Source organism: Triticum aestivum, chromosome 7B (genome assembly GCF_018294505.1).
Source record: "Triticum aestivum cultivar Chinese Spring chromosome 7B, IWGSC CS RefSeq v2.1, whole genome shotgun sequence".
Lineage (NCBI taxonomy): Eukaryota > Viridiplantae > Streptophyta > Magnoliopsida > Poales > Poaceae > Triticum > Triticum aestivum.
The window spans coordinates 297,159,838-297,180,043 of NC_057813.1; the positions used below are offsets into that span (position 1 = coordinate 297,159,838).

Consider the following 20,206-nt stretch of genomic DNA (forward strand, 5'->3'; position numbering starts at 1 on the left):
GCTCAACATGTTGGATGATCCATGACAATATACTTTATTTCGGATATAAGAAAACATAACCCATCATGTTGTCTTCCTTGTCCAACATCAACTCTTTAAACATGTCATATTTTAATGAGTGCTCACAATCATAAAAGATGTCCAAGATAGTATATTTATATGTGAGAACCTCTCTTTCTTTATTACTTCCTATTAATTGCAGCGATGACCAAAACTATGTTTGCCAACTCTCAACAACTTGTATTCATCATACTCTTAATATGTGAAGTCATTACTCTCCATAAGATCCATATGATCTCTTTATTTCTTTTTATTCTTTATTTTTCTTTTATTCCCTCAAGATCATGGAAAGATAACAAAGTCCTTGACTCAAGACTAATCTTTATTTTATATAGCTCACAGACTCAATTACATAGAGGGATCATAAAGCAAAACTCAAAACTAGATCATTCTAAAACTTTATTCTACTAGATCAAGATATTACCAAAAGGATCAAACTAAGAAAAATGGTAAAGATATGGGTGTTATGGTGATACGATACCGGGGCACCTCCCCCAAGCTTGGCAGTTGCCAAGGGGAGTGCCCATACCCAGGTGATTATGTCTCCTTTGCTGGTGAAGAAGATGGCGGTGACGATGGATAGTCGCACATCGAGCATATGAGATCCTCCAATTTGCGGATAATGCCCTTGAGTGCGGTGATATGCTCCTTCAACAAAATATTTTCACGTGTGAGATACTTGTTTTGTATGCGAGCTAATTCAATCATCTTGAAAGCTTCAATCTCAGTTGGGCTAAGAAGATTGTGATGAAGTTGAAGGATGTCTTCTTCTTCTGCTGTCGGAGCTTTATCCTCCATGGCCTTCTTGATCCTATCATCTCTGTTGATCTCTCCGGGTTCTTCTCTCTTCAGCTCTATCTTCATAAGCCAAGCATCGTTGCCCTCATTGTTGGAGGAGGGGGACGACATGATGCCTGGCCTTGACAACTCTGGCAGAAAACAGTTCGAAACAAAAACAGAGGATATTTGCATGATACAAGGGTCAAAACCTTTGGGAGATTATATAATGAAGTTTTTACCGACTAAAAGAAGTATCGTGCAAGAAAACAGAGTCCAGAGAGCACACGAGGTGCCCACGAGGCAGGGGGTGTGCCCAGGGGGTAGGGCGCACCCTCCACCCTCGTGGACGCCTCATGTCCTTCCCGGACTACTTTTTATTTTCCTATTTTCTTAAATATTCCAAAATGGAGAAAAACTGCTATTAGAACTGTTTTGGAGTCGGTTTACTTACCGTACCACATATCTATTCCTTTTCGGAGTCTGAAATGTTCTGGAAAGTGTCCCTTATGTATTCCTCCGGGGTTACGGTTTCAATAACACTGGTTTCAACATTTATGGGATTACCTGAGATATAATGTTTGATCCTTTGACCATTCACCACCATAAGATTTGTGCCCTCAAAGTTGTTGATTTTTATGTCACCGGAACGATAGACCTCCTCGACAATGTAAGGACCTTCCCATTTAGAGAGGAGTTTTCCTGCAAAAAAACTTAATCGAGAGTTGAATAGCAACACATAGTCACCTACATTAAACTCACGCTTTTGTATCCTTTTGTCATGCCACCTTTTAACTTTTTCTTTAAACAGTTTGGCATTCTCATAGGCTTGAGTTCTCCATTCATCAAGTGAGCTAATGTCAAATAACCTCTTCTCACCGGCAAGTTTGAAATCATAATTGAGCTCTTTAATGGCCCAATATGCCTTATGATCTAGTTCAAGAGGTAAGTGACATGCTTTTCCATAAACCATTTTATATGGAGACATACCCATAGGATTTTTATATGCAGTTCTATAAGCCCATGATGCATCATCAAGTTTCTTGGACCAATTCTTTCTAGATCTATTAACAGTCTTTTGCAAAATCAATTTAATCTCTCTGTTACTCAGTTCTACTTGGCCACTAGACTGTGGGTGATATGGAGATGCAATTCTATGATTAACATCATACTTAGCAAGCATTTTACGAAAAGCACCATGAATAAAATGTGAACCACCATCAGTCATTAGGTATCTAGGGACTCCAAACCCCGGAAAACTAACTTCTTTAAGCATCTTAATAGAGGTGTTATGATCAGCACTACTAGTTGGAATAGCTTCTACCCACTTAGTAACGTAATCAACATCAACTAAAATATGTGTATACCCATTAGAGGAAGGAAACGGTCCCATATAATCGAAGCCCCAAACATCAAATGGTTCAATAACAAGAGAATAATTCATAGGCATTTCTTGACTTCTATTAATATTACCAATTCTTTGACATTCATCGCAAGACTAGACAAACTTACGGGCATCCTTGAAGAGAGTAGGCCAATAAAAACTGGATTGCAATACCTTATGCGCAGTTCTATCTCCAGCGTGGTGTCCCCCATTAGCCTCAGAGTGACACTTGTGTAGGATCTGTTCCTGTTCATGCTTAGGTACACAACATCTAATAACACCATCTACTCCTTCTTTATAAAGGTGTGGGTCATCCCAGAAGTAATCTCTTAAATCACAGAAAAACTTTTTCTTTTGCTTGTATGTGAAACTAGGTGGTATAAATTTAGCAACAATGTAATTAGCATAATCAGCATACCATGGAGCAGTACGAGAAGCATTTATGACATCTGATTGTTCGTCAGGAAAGCTATCATCAATAGGTAGTGGGTCATTAAGAACATTCTCTAACCAAGACAAGTTGTCTGCAACGGGGTTCTCAGCTCCCTTTCTATCAATAATATGCAAATCAAATTCTTGTAGTAGAAGAACCCATCTAATAAGTCTAGGTTTAGCATCTTTCTTTTCCATAAGATATTTAATAGCAGCATGATCAGTGTGAACAGTTACTTTAGAGTCAACGATATAAGGTCTAAACTTATCACAAGCAAACACGACTGCTAAAAATTCTTTTTCAGTAGTAGCATAATTTCTCTAGGCACTGTCTAGAGTTTTAGTAGCATATTGAATAACATTTAGTTTCTTATCAACTCTTTGTCCTAGAATATCACCTACAGCATAATCACTAGCATCACACATAGTTTCAAAGGGTAAATTCCAATCAGGTGGCTGAACAATAGGTGCAGAAATCAAAGCTTTCTTAAGTATTTCAAATGCTTCTACACAATCATCATCGAAGACAAAAGGAATATCTTTTTGTAAGAGATTAGTCAGAGGCCTAGAAATTTTAGAGAAGTCCTTAATAAACCTCCTATTAAAATCGGCATGACCAAGGAAACTTCTTATAACTTTAATGTCTTTAGGACACGACATCTTTTTAATAGCATCAACTTTGGCTTTATCAACTTCAATACCTCTTTCAGAAATTTTATGCCCCAAGACAATACCTTCGTTAACCATAAAGTGACACTTCTCCCAATTCAAGACAAGATTAGTTTCTTCACATCTCTGCAAAACTCAATCAAGGTTGCTCAAGCAATAATCAAAAGAAGATCCATAAACGGAGAAATCATCCATGAAAACCTCAACAATCTTTTCACAAAAGTCAAAGAATATAGCCATCATGCATCTTTGAAAGGTAGCAGGTGCATTACATAAACCAAAAGGCATACGTCTATAAGCAAAAGTACCAAAAGGGCAAGTAAAAGTGGTCTTTTCTTGATCCTCTTTTGACACAGGTATTTGAGAGAAACCAGAGTAACCATCTAGAAAGCAAAAATGGGTATGTTTAGATAATCTTTCTAGCATTTGATCAATAAAAGGTAAATGGTAATGATCTTTTCTAGTAGCTTTATTTAATTTGCGGAAATCAATTACCATCCTATAACCTGTAATAATTCTTTGTGGGATCAATTCATCTTTATCATTAGGAACAACAGTAATACCTCCCTTCTTAGGGACACAATGGACATGACTTACCCACTGACTATCAACAACGGGATAAATTATACATGCCTCCAGAAGCTTTAGTATTTCTTTTCTTACCTCTTCTTTCATCTTAGGATTTAACCATTGTTGGTGATCAACAACTGGTTTGGCGTCTTTCTCCAATTTTATTTTGTGTTGGCATAGAGTGAGACTAATGCCCTTAAGATCATCAAGAGTATATCCAATAGCAGCACGGTGCTTCTTCAGAGTTTTCAATAATTTCTTCTCTTCCTGCTCTGAAAGGTTAGCACTAATAATAACAGGATATATCTTCTTTTCATCAAGATAAGCATATTTAAGAGAATACCAAATTCACATGACTACTAATAGCAAGACTTCACCCATGTCCTTAGGAATAATTGTAACTACTCACAAAGCATATTCATGTTCATGATCAGAGGAGTATTAATATGCATTAAGGATCTGAACATATGATCGTCCACCAAGTAAACCAATTAGCATCAACTACAAGGAGTAATCAACACTACTAGCAACCCACAGGTACCAATTTGTGGTTTTGATACAAGATTGGATACAAGAGATGAACTAGGGTTTTGAGAGGAGATGGTGCTGGTGAAGATGTTGATGGAGATTGACGCCCTCCTGATGAGGGGATTGTTGGCGATGACAATGGTGATGATTTCCCCCTCCCGGAGGGAAGTTTCCCCGACAGAACAGCTCCGTCGGAGCCCTAGATTGGTTCCGCCAAGGTTCCGCCTCGTGGCGGCGGAGTTTCATCCTGTAAGCTTGCTTATGATTTTTTCCAGGGTAAAAGCCTTCATATAGCAGAAGATGGGCATCGAGGGCCACCAGGGGGCCCAGTAGACAGGGGGCGTGCCCAGTAGGGGTGGGCGCGCCCCCCACCCTCCTGGCCAGCTTGCTTATAATGCAATAAATATTGATATAAAATCATGATGCAAAATGGACGTATCAGAGATTAACCCCCCCCCCCCCCGATCAGAGGATCGATGGTGATGACGATGGCGATGATTTCCCCCTCCCGGAGGGATGTTTCCCCGGGAGAACAGCTCCGCCGGAGCCCTAGATTGGTCCCGCCAAGGTTCCGCCTCGTGGCGGCGGTGTTTCGTCCCGAAAGCTTGCTTATGATTTTTTCCAGGGTAAAATACTTCATATAGCAGAAGATGGGTACCGGACGCCTGCCAGGTGGCCCATGAGGTAGGGGGCGCGCCCCCATCCTCACGGACGGTGGGTGGCCCCCCTCTGGTATTTTCTTCGCTCAGTATTTTTATTAATTCCCAAAATAACTTCCGTGGAGTTTCAGGACTTTTGGAGTTGTGCAGAATAGGTCTCTAATATTTGCTCTTTTTCCAGCCCAGAATTCCAGCTGCCGGCATTCTCCCTCTTTATGTAAACCTTGTAAAATAAGACAGGATATGCATAAGTATTGTGACATAATGTGTAATAACAACCCATAATGCACTAAATATCGATATAAAAGCATGCAAAATGGACGTATCTGTTCCTCTTGATCTATTAGTTGGTTCTTTGAGTCTCTTGGTCTCTAGTTCTGGTGCTTCAACCTTGATCTTGTGTCTATGCACAGTCAGGTCAACAGGCCCTGGGTCTGTTGCACCGACACTGAGCAAGCACTTCATTTACCAAACAAAAAGGTTGAAATGTTTAACCTCAATTTCACCATGGATTTTTTTAAGATAAGATAATCTTCAAAGATGGCATTCAAGATGAAGAAAGAATAAAAATTGAAGGCTATGAATTCAGTCAAGCAACATTAGATCTACATATTAACTAATGACACAAAAATTCAGAATTAGCAATATGTCCCAGGGAATGGCGAGAGGGGAGAAAGTTTCTCACAAGTGGCAGCAGTATGAGTGCCCTGTGGCAGACTTCCACCCATACAGGAGGATAATGGGAACAAACTGAGTCGAGGTGGGGCAACAACTTTAAAAGGGAACGCACGATAAATTTCTTCTGAAGATCGTGGGGAGATGAAGTGAAGTGTCAAGAACTTTAAAAGGGAACCCATCAGTTCCTTCTGAAAATTATGGGGAGATGAAGTGGAGTCTCAGCCATCAATTACCTGTAGTAAAAAAACTTGTTTTAGTTTTAGGAGGTTGTTCCAGTTGTGGTAGATGGAAACGGAGAAGATTAAACAGTGTGGGCCATTTCGAGCATTGGGTTGCGCAGAAGTTAAAGCAATGCTCTGTGTATAACTCGTGTTAGCAAAGAAAAAATACTGAAGAACAACAGGAGAACAGGAACATCAGTTGTACTCTATAGGTCGCCATCCTCGTCCAGTTAAGCTAGCAAGCACCTCGGAGCAACCAACAAGTGGCAAGATACATATGAATATAAGATCAGAACACTGACTAAAGCTAATCACAAAGCAAATGGAGAGCTCTGCAAGCACCTTGCAGTGAAGCACCAAAAAGCATATGTACCTTGCGACACTGATGGCCGCACCGAGGAGGCAGGGGAGGCCGGCGAGGTTCACCTCCCGAGGTTGTCCCACTGTAACGAGAGCTGCCGTGGGGACGACCGCATCCTATTCGTCCAAGGCCCTCGGCGCAAGTAAGGCCCGGAGCAGACTAGCAGCATGTGCACAGGCTAAATCGGCCAAGCGTGGATGCATTGTACGACTTAATGGCGGCGGCGAGGAGGCAGGGAGACCGGAGAGATTATCCTTGCCCAGCTCATCCCGCTGGAACCGGGGGCCCGGTGGGGATGGCCGCATCAAGCGCGTCCGAGGCTTCCGATGCGATGAGGGCCTGAAGCACAACAACGACATGAAGGAGCTCCTCCGGCTCTTGCAGGTCTTCATGGCAACGGCGAAGAGGTTGGAGGAGGCCAACGAGCTTCTCCCCATTAATCTCGCTAGATCCTCGCTTGGATGGCCGTGTGCTGGTGTGTCCTACCCGTCTGAGGCTGCCGACGCGAGGACAGTCGAGAGCAGAGAAGGACGTGAGGAAGGTCTTCCGGCTCTGACCCGCAGTGTGGGGAGGCCGCCGGTGCGAAGTGAGCTTGGAGCAATCAACAAAACAACATCGCAAGGGATAGAGGAAGCTCCTCTGGCTCTAATTGTAGGTGTGGGGGGGGGGAATTGGGCGAAAGATGGTGGGTTCACGCCTGAGCGAGAACGCATGATGTGTAACTGAATGCTGATGTGTCGTTCCTTATGCTGGTCAGTTTTTGGTCGGTCCCACTTGTAAGCCAAGAGTGCAACAATGGCCGACGTGCTGATGTGGATAGGCTGCATGTCAAGAGAAATCAAATAGTGGGGATGAACTATTTAGATACTATAGATATCAAGGATTACTCATATAGGCTCATGCCTTGCATGTATCCAAATGGAATCTCTATTCCAAATTGAGGCATCAATGATGTTCAACTCACTCCTCAAGCGACAAAATATATTTTCATCAAGCGGTGTAGTGAAGATATCTGCCAATTACTTGTCAGTTCGAACCTGCTTAAGATTAATGTCTGCTTTAGCAACATGATCATGAATGAAATGGTGACGAACTTCAATATGCTTACTTCGAGAATGTTGCACATGATTGTGTGCAATCTTAATAGCACTCCCATTGTCACAAAGCAATGGAACAAGTCTCACATGTATCCCATAATCTTTGAGAGTTTGGGTCATCCAGAGTAACTGAGCACAACATGATCCCGTGGCAATGTATTCCGCTTCGCCGGTGGATAATGATATCGAATTTTCTTTCTTGGAAGACCAAGAGACAAGGAGTCTACCAATAAATTGACATGCACTCGAAGTGGACTTTCTATCAACCTTGTCACCGGCATAGTCCGAGTTGGAATAGCCAACAAGACCAAAAGATGACCTCTTGGGGTACCAAATGCGAAAGTTTGGTGTATGAATCAAATATTTCACTATCCTTTTGACATTCTTTTGGAGCAGCTTGATACCATGCACACATGCACACACTTAGTATAATATCGGGATGTGAGGCATAAAGATATAATAACAAACCAATCATAGATCGGGAAACCTTTTGGTCAACCGGGTTGCCATCCTTATTCAAGTCAAGATGTCCACTAGTAGGCATGGGTGTTTCCATACCTTTGCTTTCATGCATATTCAACTTCTTGAAGAGATCCTTGGTATACTTTGTTTGTGAGACAAATGTACCTTCCTTAGTTTGCTTGATTTGTAAGCCAAGGAAAAAAATTGAGTTCACTCATCATAGACATCTCAAACTTTCCGGACATCAACCTTCCAAACTTTTCACTTAAATAAGGCTTAGTAAAACCAAATATGATATCATCAACATAAATTTGGCACACAAATAATTCACCATTAGCTCTTTTATTGAAGAGAGTAGAATCAATTTTCCCAATTTCAAAACCCCTTTCAATAAGAAACTTAGTCAACCATTTATACCAAGCTCTAGGGGCTTGTTTAAGACCATAAAGAGCTTTGTGAAGTTTGTAGACATGATTAGGTTTCTTGGGATTAACAAAGCCAAGAGGTTGCTTAACATAAACTTCCTCCTCAATTTCACCATTTATAAAATCACTTTAATATCCATTTGGTATAAGGTGATATCATGGTGATTTTCATAAGCAAGTAAAGTGCGAATGGACTCAAGTCTAGCAACGGGGCATATGTCTCACCATAGTCCATACCTTCAACTTGAGTGTAGCCTTGAGCAACGAGACGATGCTTCTTGTGCACCACTTGTCCATCCTCATCTTGCTTATTCCGGAATACCCACTTTGTTCCAATGATGTTTTGATCATTGTTGGGCCTCTCAACTAATATCAACACTTGGTTACAGTCAAAGTTGTGTAGCTCCTCGTGCATAACATTTATCCAATCCGGGTCCTCAATGTCTTCTTCTACCTTCATAGGTTTAATACTAGAAATGAATGAGTAATGATTACAAAAGTTATCCAAATGAATTTTAGAGCGAGTGATTCTCCCAGTGTTGATGTTGTCGAGGATTTGTTCAACGGGATGATTTTTTGAGACTCTTGCTCTAACTCATGAGAGCTTTCGCTTGGGTTGTGGTGGAACATCCTCACCATCATCTTCTTCTTCTTCATTGTTGGTGGCGTCGTCATTTGCTTGTGGAGGTGGATAAGGAGGTCTAGGTGGATCATCTTGTTGTACTTCCTCATTTCCTTCGTCTTGACATGTTCCACTTGTGGATGCCTCCAAGTCAACTTGGGGTTCACCTTGATGTGTGATGCCGCTTGAACTACGTCGGTATTTTCCCAAAGAGGAAGGGATGATGCAACACAGCTACGGTAGGTATTTCCCTTAGTGATGAGACCAAGGTTATCGAACTAGTAGGAGAACCAATCAACACTATGTAAACGGTACCTGCACACAAAGAACAAATACTTGCAACCCGACGTGTAAAAGGGGTTGTCAATCCATTTCTGGTAACGGTGCCAGAAATTGTCACGTGGACGGGATACAAACTATGAAAGATTGGATACATAGATCTCGAATAAAAGCGAAATAAAAGAAGTAACAAAAAAGTGCAGCAAGGTAATTTTGGGTTTTTGGAATAATAGATCTGAAAATTTAAAACAAAAAAGAGGCTATCCAACTCGCTCCCACGGTGATTCCTCGATGTCATGCATCCGTGACCGTCGGATCATCCTCGTTTTGAGCCTAAGCCGTGAGATCTTTACCTCTGGTAAATCTAATATTCACTTGTTGGTAAGTTTCTTTGGAGTAGGACTGGTGGGCTCATTTTTGGCATCTATCGACTGGGTGAAACGTCGCGCGGGTGCGAAAGGATTTTGGCCAATCCTCTCCTCGCGCGCGGCGTGCTTCCAGTGGGTCGTGGAACCCTAGACCCCTTTCCCCAATCCCACGGCCGCCTCCATCCTCCCGTGCTCCACCCCGAGCGTGCCCGGGCTCCGCCTCCTCCTCCTCAGCCGCCTCCTCTTCTCCCACAGCCCCCCACCATTCCTCCCTTCTGCCCCCTCCTCCTTCTTGGATCCCCACCACGGTGCCGACCTGCAGGCAAAGGACAACAGCGGCAGCGCTCTCCTCATGCCCTCCACTCCCTCGACAACGGTGGCGGCGGCGCCCTCTGGTGGCGGAGGAGGGGGAGATGGTGGAGCGGCAGCGACCTTCCCCTCACGCATCCCATCCCCCCTCGTCATCCCGGATCCCACCGGACCCGAGGCGTGAGGGTGCGGCAGCGACCTGCAAGGGAAGGGCGACGCTCGAATCGATCCAGCGCCATGGATCGGTCCCTGCGGAAGAAAGAGAAGATGAGGGAGAGAGAAGTAAGGAGAGGAAGGAGAAAGAGAGAGGAAAGAGGAGAGGGAGGTGCAGCGTTGACCGATGGCTCGCGCCATGGTGCGGCAGACGGCCATTTCGATGAGATCCACCACCTCTCGAGGTTCTCATCTGCCCCAGGTTGCGACGAAGCCGCGGGAGGTGGAGAGAACTCGATGCGAGGAAGGTACGGAGGAGGATCTCAACCAGCGTGTCTTCAGCCGGAGGAGGGAAGCAGCGGATGCGAGCTAGGAGGCGGATCGGCTCGGCCCAGCCATGGAGCTGCCGCTGCGGACTCCCCGCCGGCCTCCTTCGTCGTCATGTGGATTTGCATGGCAAGTGATGTTGCATTGCCAATGACACATCTGGAATTGTCGTTCGTGACTCCTGTAGGTATTTTTTGTCATCCCCACATATCTTTCTTATCCTCTCTTCATGTATTCTCTCTTATTCCACTGCTCTATGTGGCACAGATGTTCCTGAATTTTTCTTTGTAGTGGTTGGGTGCTGCCATAAAACCTGTAACAGCAGCAAGATGCAGTTCTCCGCAAATCACTTTTAGGTTCTCTCTTTTACCTGTTTATTTCTTGTCTTTGGTCTTGATTTCTTGGTATACAATTTATCTAAATACCACAATATTCCAGATCTGAGAAAGAAGATGAACAAGAGAATCCAATAGAAGAATTTGGTGAAGAACAAGGTGACTAACTCTCTCTCCTATGAATGTTCGTCTCTGTTTTGTAGAAAATTGGTAGGTGACCTCATATTTGTGTTACGGGTTACTTGCCTTCTTCTTTCTACCTAGGTGACCTCATATCTTAAAGCTAAACACAACCTAGGTGTTATTTAGCTTGCTAGTGTAGGTCAGAGGAACAATATGTGGGTCATTGAGTTCACTGCTTTAAGATTGTTGTTCTCATTTGTAGACGAAGAGTTAATGTGTCCAGGTTTTGGTGCATTGACCAGCGAAATTGGGGAAGCTACTGGTCCTTTTAAACTGCACAAATGCATTATGCATTTAGTTCAGATTGTCATGTTTATGATCATATACGGCAGCCTTTTATTTTAAATATAAAACTCCTTTTATGTACAAGCTTATTTGATCGCTGGAAAGCTAAATGATGTTTTCTCATCTCTATATCATGACAGTCCTTGTTAAGATGCAACAATGCCTTGTGCGTGTGTAGGTTGCATTGTTTCTGTATAGGGGCGCATATCAGGATGAGCTTCCCCAGTCCTTCTTTCCCCTCCGCTCATGATCTCTTTCTCTCTCTCCCCTACCCATCTATGCAAGAATTGTTTAGCCTAAACGCTTCTATATGCTGTATGTATTCTTTGATGTACTTTGATCTATTGTGAATCTTGTGATCACAGAACTTTCTGAATCCGACGCTGTCAATCGGGCCACAGAGAGGAAGTGTGGTGGAGATGAGATGGGGACAGAGGATCCTGCAGCGATGTTGTTTCTTTGTTCTCCTGCTCAAGGTTTGCTCTTTCCTACGTACTGTCATGGTGGTTCAGTTTTTCATCTCTACATTGGGATTACACAAAACTATTGATGTTTTAGTTACGTAATTTGTGTACCAGCATGCTGTAAAGAGCTAATGTCGGAACCAATTGTGTATACAGTCCTTGCGCTTGTGATCATGAAAAGATCGAAAGTAAATACTCTGCTTACCATATAGTGAGAGGCCGAACATTCTGAATTGTAAATTCAGGTCACGTTTATTCAACTATTTATTTTGGAGATTTGATCTGCTTGATCTGTTGATAATTTCACCCTTCAATCATGTTTACTTAATAGAGCCTCATATGTATAGTCTGGTAATAATCTGTCCTATTGCCAAATACTAAGTACTAGCTAGGAACTTCAATAGTTGGGTACTTCGCAATGTTTACTCCAGGAAAATGGAATGAGCAAGCTTCTTTCTTGATTAGTTACTTGCTTTTCCTCAAAGACATTCCCCATCTATGTCCCATGTTTTCTTTTTGTATGAATTTCATATTCCCTGGAATATGAGAATACACCGTCCTGATAGACCAGCGGACCAACACATTTCCATGGGATTTTTGAAAAATATATGTGAATTTGCATACATTTTCTATTTTTTTTCTTTTCTTATCCATGCTCCCCCGTAGATAAATAGTAGTGTTAACTGAAATGAATGTTCACTTGTGTTCAAATTTCAAGGAAGTGTGCATCACGCTTCTGTTTCTGCAATATGTTTTAGAGTATATGATTTAATTTTCCTACTTCCCCAGTTAAAAATTTATTAGCATCAAAGTAGAGCTTCAGGTTTATGGTTCAATATATCATTGCAAAGTAGTTTATTGCTCAGTATATCACTGCAGGTTCCTTACACCATCAAATTTCAATGTTTTTTATTTTCGTCGATGGAAGTATGTTCTTTGACGATAAAATAGCAGGGATTTCTTTTCTTATCAATTCTAATCCCTCTTTGATGCATTGCAGGTTTGCTATCAAGATCTCAAAAAGGAAAAACAACTTTACTCTGTTTTCTGGAGAACCTTCCCATAGAGTCACTACCTCAACAGAGACAAATATGCGATCAAGGATATATTCGATGGATTTTCAAGCAAAACTTGGAGGCTATTTTTCCAGGTTCATCACTTGCTTTATTGTTTTCTTACCTTCCTTTCTTCAAGACAATATCTTCCTAGCATTGCTCTATAAATTTAAATCCCATCTTTTTGTTTTGATTATCATGGAGTACTCGTCCCGTCTAATCCAAGCAAGGGCCTTCATGTTTGCAGATAGTTTGGTGCTCTCATGGTTATTTTGTAGAGATTGTTCCTCTGTTCATTTCTTGGTAACCGTCTACTGCAGCTCAGCTACTGTCCAGCAGCTGACCTTATGGTGAGTGATTGATGGTGCATGTTTTCCTATTAGTTTCTCTGTATGCCAATGTCTGAATTTTATTAATTTCCATGTAGATTATATTTTTGGATGAATTTCCCTGTAGACTATATTTTTCGATGAAATAAGGTATAATTAGTTATCTGCAGTGCCATGTTTGTGAAGTAATTGTATTTTTTTAGCTGCGTTGTCTGTTTGAATCCGAGTAAAAAATTGGATGCACAAGCCTGGGCATGTTTGGATTTCTTTGGATGGATTAGGGGATCTGCTTGGATCCCCGGGTTTTTTGTTGCTTTGCGGGAGGCTCGGTCGCATGCTGAGATTTGTGACAGTTTTTTGTTGCCTTTCTTAACTGTCTATTGTTGGATTCTATTAGTTTATATTTCGCCGATCTGACTGTTGGTTTGGGTTAGTACAGTTTTAGGTCTTTCCCTTCAGGAATTGTTGGATTACATTAGGTTAAAGCATGACATAGATTTGTGGCCATTATGGTTAGTCCCTATGTGGTTCATTGGCTTAAGGATTAGTTGGTGAATCACATGCCTAATTAATTGTAGGGATTCCTACACCAGGTCAAAATATGATGCAGACTTGTGCCTATTGGGGTTAATTCCTACCTTAGTTCTTTGTCTTACTGTCGTGGGTTGTGGCTCAGTGGATTATGAAGCTATTCTTAGGTGCTTGAATTATATTTTCTGCTACATTCTAGCTATAAATGCCGCTCGTTGTAAATATTGCCTTTGGCCCTTTCTGCCTTATCTTCCTCCTTATGACAATCTCTACTAACTATAAATGCCGCTCGGCCATGCTGTTTAAACTATGTCTTGTCGTTGCTGTTACACTGTGTGCGCCTCCGTATATCTTCTATTTACTGCTGGGCTAGCTAATCTAAAAGCCCTTCTCCTTCATCGGTTTACCTCTGAAGGCAAACATCATGTTTCTTCATGTTAATTCCCTGCTGCAGTTAATATTCTAGGTTCTTTCTCGCCTTTTTCTCATATCGATAGGGACTCACAAGGAAATCAAAGCAAAGAATTGCCAGCTGAATTTAATGTTCAACACAGAGAAGGTCGATTTGTTTTTGTAAAAGGCCTGCTAAGATCCTCTTCCTTTATTTTCTTTCTGGTCTTACCTGTGTGCTTGGTACAAAGAAATACACAGGTTTCACTTATCAGTAGCCAAAAATATAGGTTCAAAAGCTTATTATTTATCTTGCTTTGGTTTTGCCTCCGCATACATAGAAAAAGCAATAGTTTTTAGTCATATTCACGTGTGTTCTTGCCTAAGCAAAAAGAAAACATAATCAGTTTATATCCCACTCTGTTCTTGCTTATTAGATTATGTTGAGCAACTACAGTATCTGTTGTGCCTGAGATAGCAAAACATGTTTCATTTCAGCTATTTCTGCATGTAGAATATTCATGTGCCTCCATTTACCACAGGTTCCTTGCTGCCCTATCATCTTCATCTTGTTATTTGGTTGCTGCTACGTGGACTGTGGTGATTTACTACATTTTGATCTTCTCACTACTCAAGCAAGGTCCTTTCTGAAAAGCTTTCGGACGATATGAGCGCTAAAAAGCTCCAGCTTGTTGTTAACGCTGTTGGACTTGGTAAGCTTGATGAAGCCGAGGTCCATGAGAAAAATATTATGCCGTTATCCTGTACCGGTGGGCGTCGCTGTATAACTGAAAACTTCCACGCCGCGATGACTATTTCTCATGTCCAAGCCTCGCTTGATATAATCACAACCTTCACAACCTTCACGTGTAATCCAAAGTGGCCTTTTTACATTTCTCCAGGCCTTCCATTCTCACTGTGATTCCCCGAGATGTCCTATCAGTAGGCATGCACTTTCTAATAAAAATTTGGCAGTCTACTTGAAGCGAGTCATTTATCTAGCTACAATAACCTTCCTGCTTTTGCAAATAATACTTTATGGTTGGCACTATTGTCTATATCTGCCAAATAACGTTAGTATAGCCAGAAATTCAGATGCCACATGTTAGTGATGGTTTGTTGTTCTGCTATCATTCCATGTTGGTTAGCCATGATAAATTTGATTTCTAGAGTAGCAGATGATTCATGTCAGGTTTCTTTTAGAGATCAAAATATGTGTTGACTCTGAAATAAGTAGTACGCCGTCCAGTTCTACATAGGTGAAAGCATACTGATCCCATTTACATACTATGCAAAACTGGACGGCCTTCTAAATCTCTGAAACTACTATTTGTTGTGTAATCTGTATCACCTCTTCATACTCTGTATATGCTTTCTACTTACCACATCGACTTTTATAGTCAGTTTACCGTGTCATCTATTCAGAATCAATCAAATTTGGGCCTCTAAAAAACAATCAGGTCGACACAGTAATTTTGGCAAAACGAGAGACTGTGATTTTCCTCTCTTTAATTTTGAATTACCTTTAACTAGAAAATGTTTCCTATTTTTTGGTCTAACCTGTCGTAATTTTGTCTCATCGGTCCATCTATATGAGAACCTTCTAAGTGGAAGTCACAAGGTGGAGCCTTTGACAGGAAAATGTTTCCTGTCTTTTTGTCTAACCTATCATAATTTTTTTCTCGTCGGTCCATCTATATGAGAACCTTCTACGTGGAAGTAGGGATGCAAGCGGGTATCCCGCAAAGTCCCGCATAAGTAGAGAATTAGTTCAAATTGAACTAAATCTGAGAGGAGCAGCTATAACTAAAATAAATATGTTTTGCATGTGGAGCGGGTCGGATCGGGCGCCGATCTGCACCCCTACGTGGAAGTCACATGGTGGAGTCTCAGTATGTTTTTATTTAAGTTAAGCTGAAAAGTTTTTACATGATATTTGAACTGAAACTTAACTATCTCATGACTTGTACTTCATTTGAGACTCCTGGCTGATACTATGACCAGATCTTCTCCGTCTTGATTCTTAATGCCTTCTTCGTTTTAGTCTCCGTCTACATGTGCAATCAATATTTTGCTAGAGATGTCTATATAGTTGTATTGCACGTTGTTTTTCTGCTATCTAAATAACACTTGCGTTGGCTTTGGCGGTGGTGGTGCAGGATTTGTTGGAAGCCACACAGGGCACCCGAGAAGGAGAGGAGAATGCTCTGAAGAGAGGAAATGATAAGTTTCATTGTTTTGTTTTAAGAGCAAGGGAGTTGATATGTAGTCCCCTAGCTTATTTGTATTCTACTATGTGTATGGCCAAAGAAATCATGATTTTATACACGCATATATTTTTAAACAAAACCTATGTATTTTTTGCTCAAACAGTCACTCGGAAGTGCACATATTTTCAATGCATACATGATTTTGAATGGGTCTTTGTGAAGATGGTAGCAAATATTTTGTGCTATCAAATTAAAATGTGTATATATGCATCTCATTGTAGACAACAATCGACCATGTTTCCTATTAAAGGTGATTGAACCATGGATAATTTTTTCCTTGTGCCTAGGGATTTAGGGTGCCTCGGCGCCATTTGGCGCAACAGGTCCCCGTTATCTCTAACTAAGAGAGATTAAATTTGTTGTCATATGTGCTCGCCCGTAACAAAGTCAACTAAACCATGGATTTATTTTTGCTGCTAACTTAGAATCATCAGCATGATAACCATATTTTCAGTGTAGCATTTTACTACAAATATCGAATAGGTCTTCGCAAAATGCAACTATTTTCATCGACAACATGGCTTTAGCGGATCTTTGCGCCAGTTGGCGCAAAATCGCACCGGTCGGCGGCTGACGAAATGCCTCTGTTACCCAGCCGAGGAACCGAGAAAGAAAGGAAGGGGAAAGACAATATTCACTCAGCTCCTCACGGGCCACATGCATCGCTCTACGTGGACTGGGCTAAATAACATATGGGCTATCCTAATACCTCCTGATCCTATCTCCATATATGCACAACAAAGACATGTTTTTTTCCCTTAGGTTTCTTATCGTTTTCCCCCTTTTTTTGCAGGAACAATATGCATGGCCAGGTTTCTCATCATGATAACCAAGTTTTCAAACTTGCTAAAAAAATACAACCATGCCAACTTTACTCTCTCATCATGGTGGCCATATCTTCAAACTGAACATATTCATATTATTCAAAGTTTCCCTTTTCCCAGACTATTATTTAACAACGTAATAAACATGTTTAAAAAATATCATGATTTAGTTGAAGGTTCTTGCAGCATGAAACTATTTTCATCGACAACATGTCTTCAGCAGGTCTCTGTGCCATTTGGCGCAACGGGTCAACTAGTAAAAGTAGCAAATAATAGATTGGAAAGTAAATATGATGAAGAATAGACCCGGGGCCATATATTTCAATAGTGGCTTCTCTCGAGAAAAATAGCATATGGTGGGTAAACAAATTACTGTTGGAAAATTGATAGAACATCAAAAAATCATGAAGATATCCAGGAAATGATCATTATATAGGCATCATGTCCAAGATTAGTAGACCGACTCCTGCCCGCATCTACTACTATTACTCCACACATCGACCCCTATCCAGCATGCATCTAGCGTATTAAGTTCATGGACAAACGGAGTAATGCAATAAGAACGATGACATGATGTAGGCAAGATCTATTCATGTAGGAATAGACCCCATCCTTTTATCCTTAATAGCAACGATACATACGTGTCATGTCCCCTTCTGTCACTGGGATTGAGCACGGTAAGATCGAACCCATCACAAAGCACCTCTTCCCATGGCAAGAAAAATAGATCTAGTCGGCCTAACTGAACCAAAGATTCGAAGAAATATGAGGCTATAAGTAATCATGCATATAAGAGATCAAAGAAACTCAGATAACTTTCATGAAAAAAATAGATCTGATCATAAAGTTGCTACAAAATGATTGTAAAACATCCAAGAATGATAATATAACAGCATGGAACAAGCAAAAAATATAGATACGTTGGAGACGTATCAATGTGAAGTTGAGGCTTCCACTTGAACGGACGAAGTGCTCTCCTTTAGCCCTGTTGGACGGATCTTGCCAATAGATAAATCATGAATTGCTTCCGAGGTTTTTTGTCTCCTACATCAATTGGCAGTTACTCTACTTGCGAGCCTTTAGATTCATCAAACTTCACATCTACCGTATCTTCAACCTTTCGGGTGAAATCGTTGTAGACATGGTAAGTGTGAGAGTTTGAGTTGTAACCAAGTAGAAAACCTTCATGAGATTTAGGAGTAAATTTCGAACAATGATTCTTATCAGAATGTAGCACTTTGAACCAAATACTCGAAAGTATCCAACTTGGGGTTTGTTACTAGTGAGTAGCTCATATGTCGTTTAACCGAGAAGCTTGTGAAGATGTAGTCGATTTGTAGCATGACAAGTTGTCTCAACGCTTCCACCTAAAAGTGTCTTAGAGTCTTGTATTCACCAAGCACCATTCTCGCCATCTCAATTAGAGTCCAATTCTTCCTATCAACAACTCCATTTTGTTGAGGTGTGCACATAGTCAAGAACTCATGTGAAATGCCTTGTTCGTCCAGAAAGGTATCCACATTAGTGTTCTTGAACTCCGTTCCATTATCGCTTCAAACCTTCTTGGACTTCACTTCAAATTGATTTTGGGCCTTCCCAGCGAAGTTCTTGAACATATTTTAAACCTGTGACTTGTCATCAAGAGAGAACACCCACGTAAATCTGGAAAAATCATAAACAATTTCCAAGCCGAAAGAGTTACCACCAAGGCTCCTATAAGCATTGGGACCGAAAAGGGCCATGTGAAGTAGCTCAAGTGGTCTTCTTGTGGTCATGATGTTCTTTATGAGATGACTTCCTCCATGCTTTCCCGCTTGGCAAGCACTACAAAGTCTATCCTTGTCAAATATAACATCTTTCCTTTAGTGAGTTTATCAAGATTTCACATGCCAACATGTCCTAACCTTCTATGCCATAACCAACCTTTAGAAGATTTAGCAATTAAACAAGTGCGAGGTTGGGCTCTCTTAGTTAAATAAACAATGTATAGATCACCTCTACAAATGTCGGTAAATACCATATTATGATTATCTCGACGAAACACTTGGCAATCTACTTCGGTAAATAGAACATTGAAACCAAAGTCGACTAGTCTAGATACGAAAAGAATATTGTAACCAAGAGATTCAACGAGCATAACATTTTGAATAGAGCTATCATTGGATATGGCCACGTTACCAAGGCCAAGTACCTCACCCTTGGAGTTGTCTCCAAAAGTCACTTACTTGCGTGGACCATCATTTTTGGCAAGCTCATGGAACATGTCATTATCTCTGGTCATGTGATCGGTACATCCACTATCAAGAATCCACTCTTTTACTCCGGATATGTAATTTCAAAGATTTTCCATGAGACTAAGATTCCTCATAGTCTTATCACATTTGATGTTGAATTCTTCCTCCTCTTCATAATAACCATGCTCAATGTCATCATCATCATCATCATGCATGTGATCATCACCTAGTTCAAGTGCTTGGTTAGATTTGTGACCTTGACAGTGTGCAAGTTTATGAATCCTAATTATTTCCGTGATGATGTTGCTAATGATTCCAACATCACCCTTAGCACGCATAAGGTCACGTGGCTCAAATAGAGATTCATCAAACTTGGGATCACTAGGCTTCATGTTGTGAAAAGCAATGGACTTTTGAAGAATTTCATTCAGATTTTTCAAGAAATAATTTGGAAAGTGTTCCTCAAAGTAATTCCATATAGTGTATGCGCATTCAAAGTTTTGCAAGCAAACAAGCACATTTCTAGGCAATCCTCTAATGATAAAATTAACAGTTCTAAGATTGCAAACCATGTCAAGATACTCATCGGGGGTAGGATGCAAAGGATCAACGGGAGGCACATAAGGGCTAAGAATATACTTGCTCAAATTATATTCATTGAAGATCTCAAGCATTTCATTTTTCCAAGAACCGTAAAACTCCCCATCAAGAATAGGCACTCTATGTCTAATACGCTCGGACATAGTCTCATCCATCTTCCTCCAATGGTGATTATAACCAAAGCAATGGAGACCAATGCTCTTATACCAATTGAAAGGATCAAGAAGAGGGCTCTAGAGGGGGGGGGGGGTGATTAGGCCACTAACAAGTAAAAGTGGTAGTTTCTAGTTTCTTCAAGTTAAGGCTGAGTTTAGCACAAGTTAAT

At 41.1% G+C, this 20,206-nt stretch overlaps 1 long non-coding RNA gene across 2 annotated transcripts; it reads left to right on the forward strand.

Moving 5' to 3' along the window:
* Positions 1 to 9,686: 9,686 nt before the first annotated feature.
* LOC123155725 (uncharacterized) lies at positions 9,687 to 16,370 on the forward strand. Of its 2 annotated transcripts, none has more exons than XR_006477586.1 (8): positions 9,687 to 10,568; positions 10,649 to 10,737; positions 10,820 to 10,875; positions 11,550 to 11,660; positions 12,649 to 12,798; positions 12,951 to 13,053; positions 14,496 to 14,666; positions 16,113 to 16,370. It is a non-coding gene; the product is annotated as an uncharacterized lncRNA (long non-coding RNA). The 2 variants fall into 2 exon arrangements; XR_006477585.1 differs by having other exon boundaries at positions 9,687 to 10,564.
* Positions 16,371 to 20,206: the final 3,836 nt, after the last annotated feature.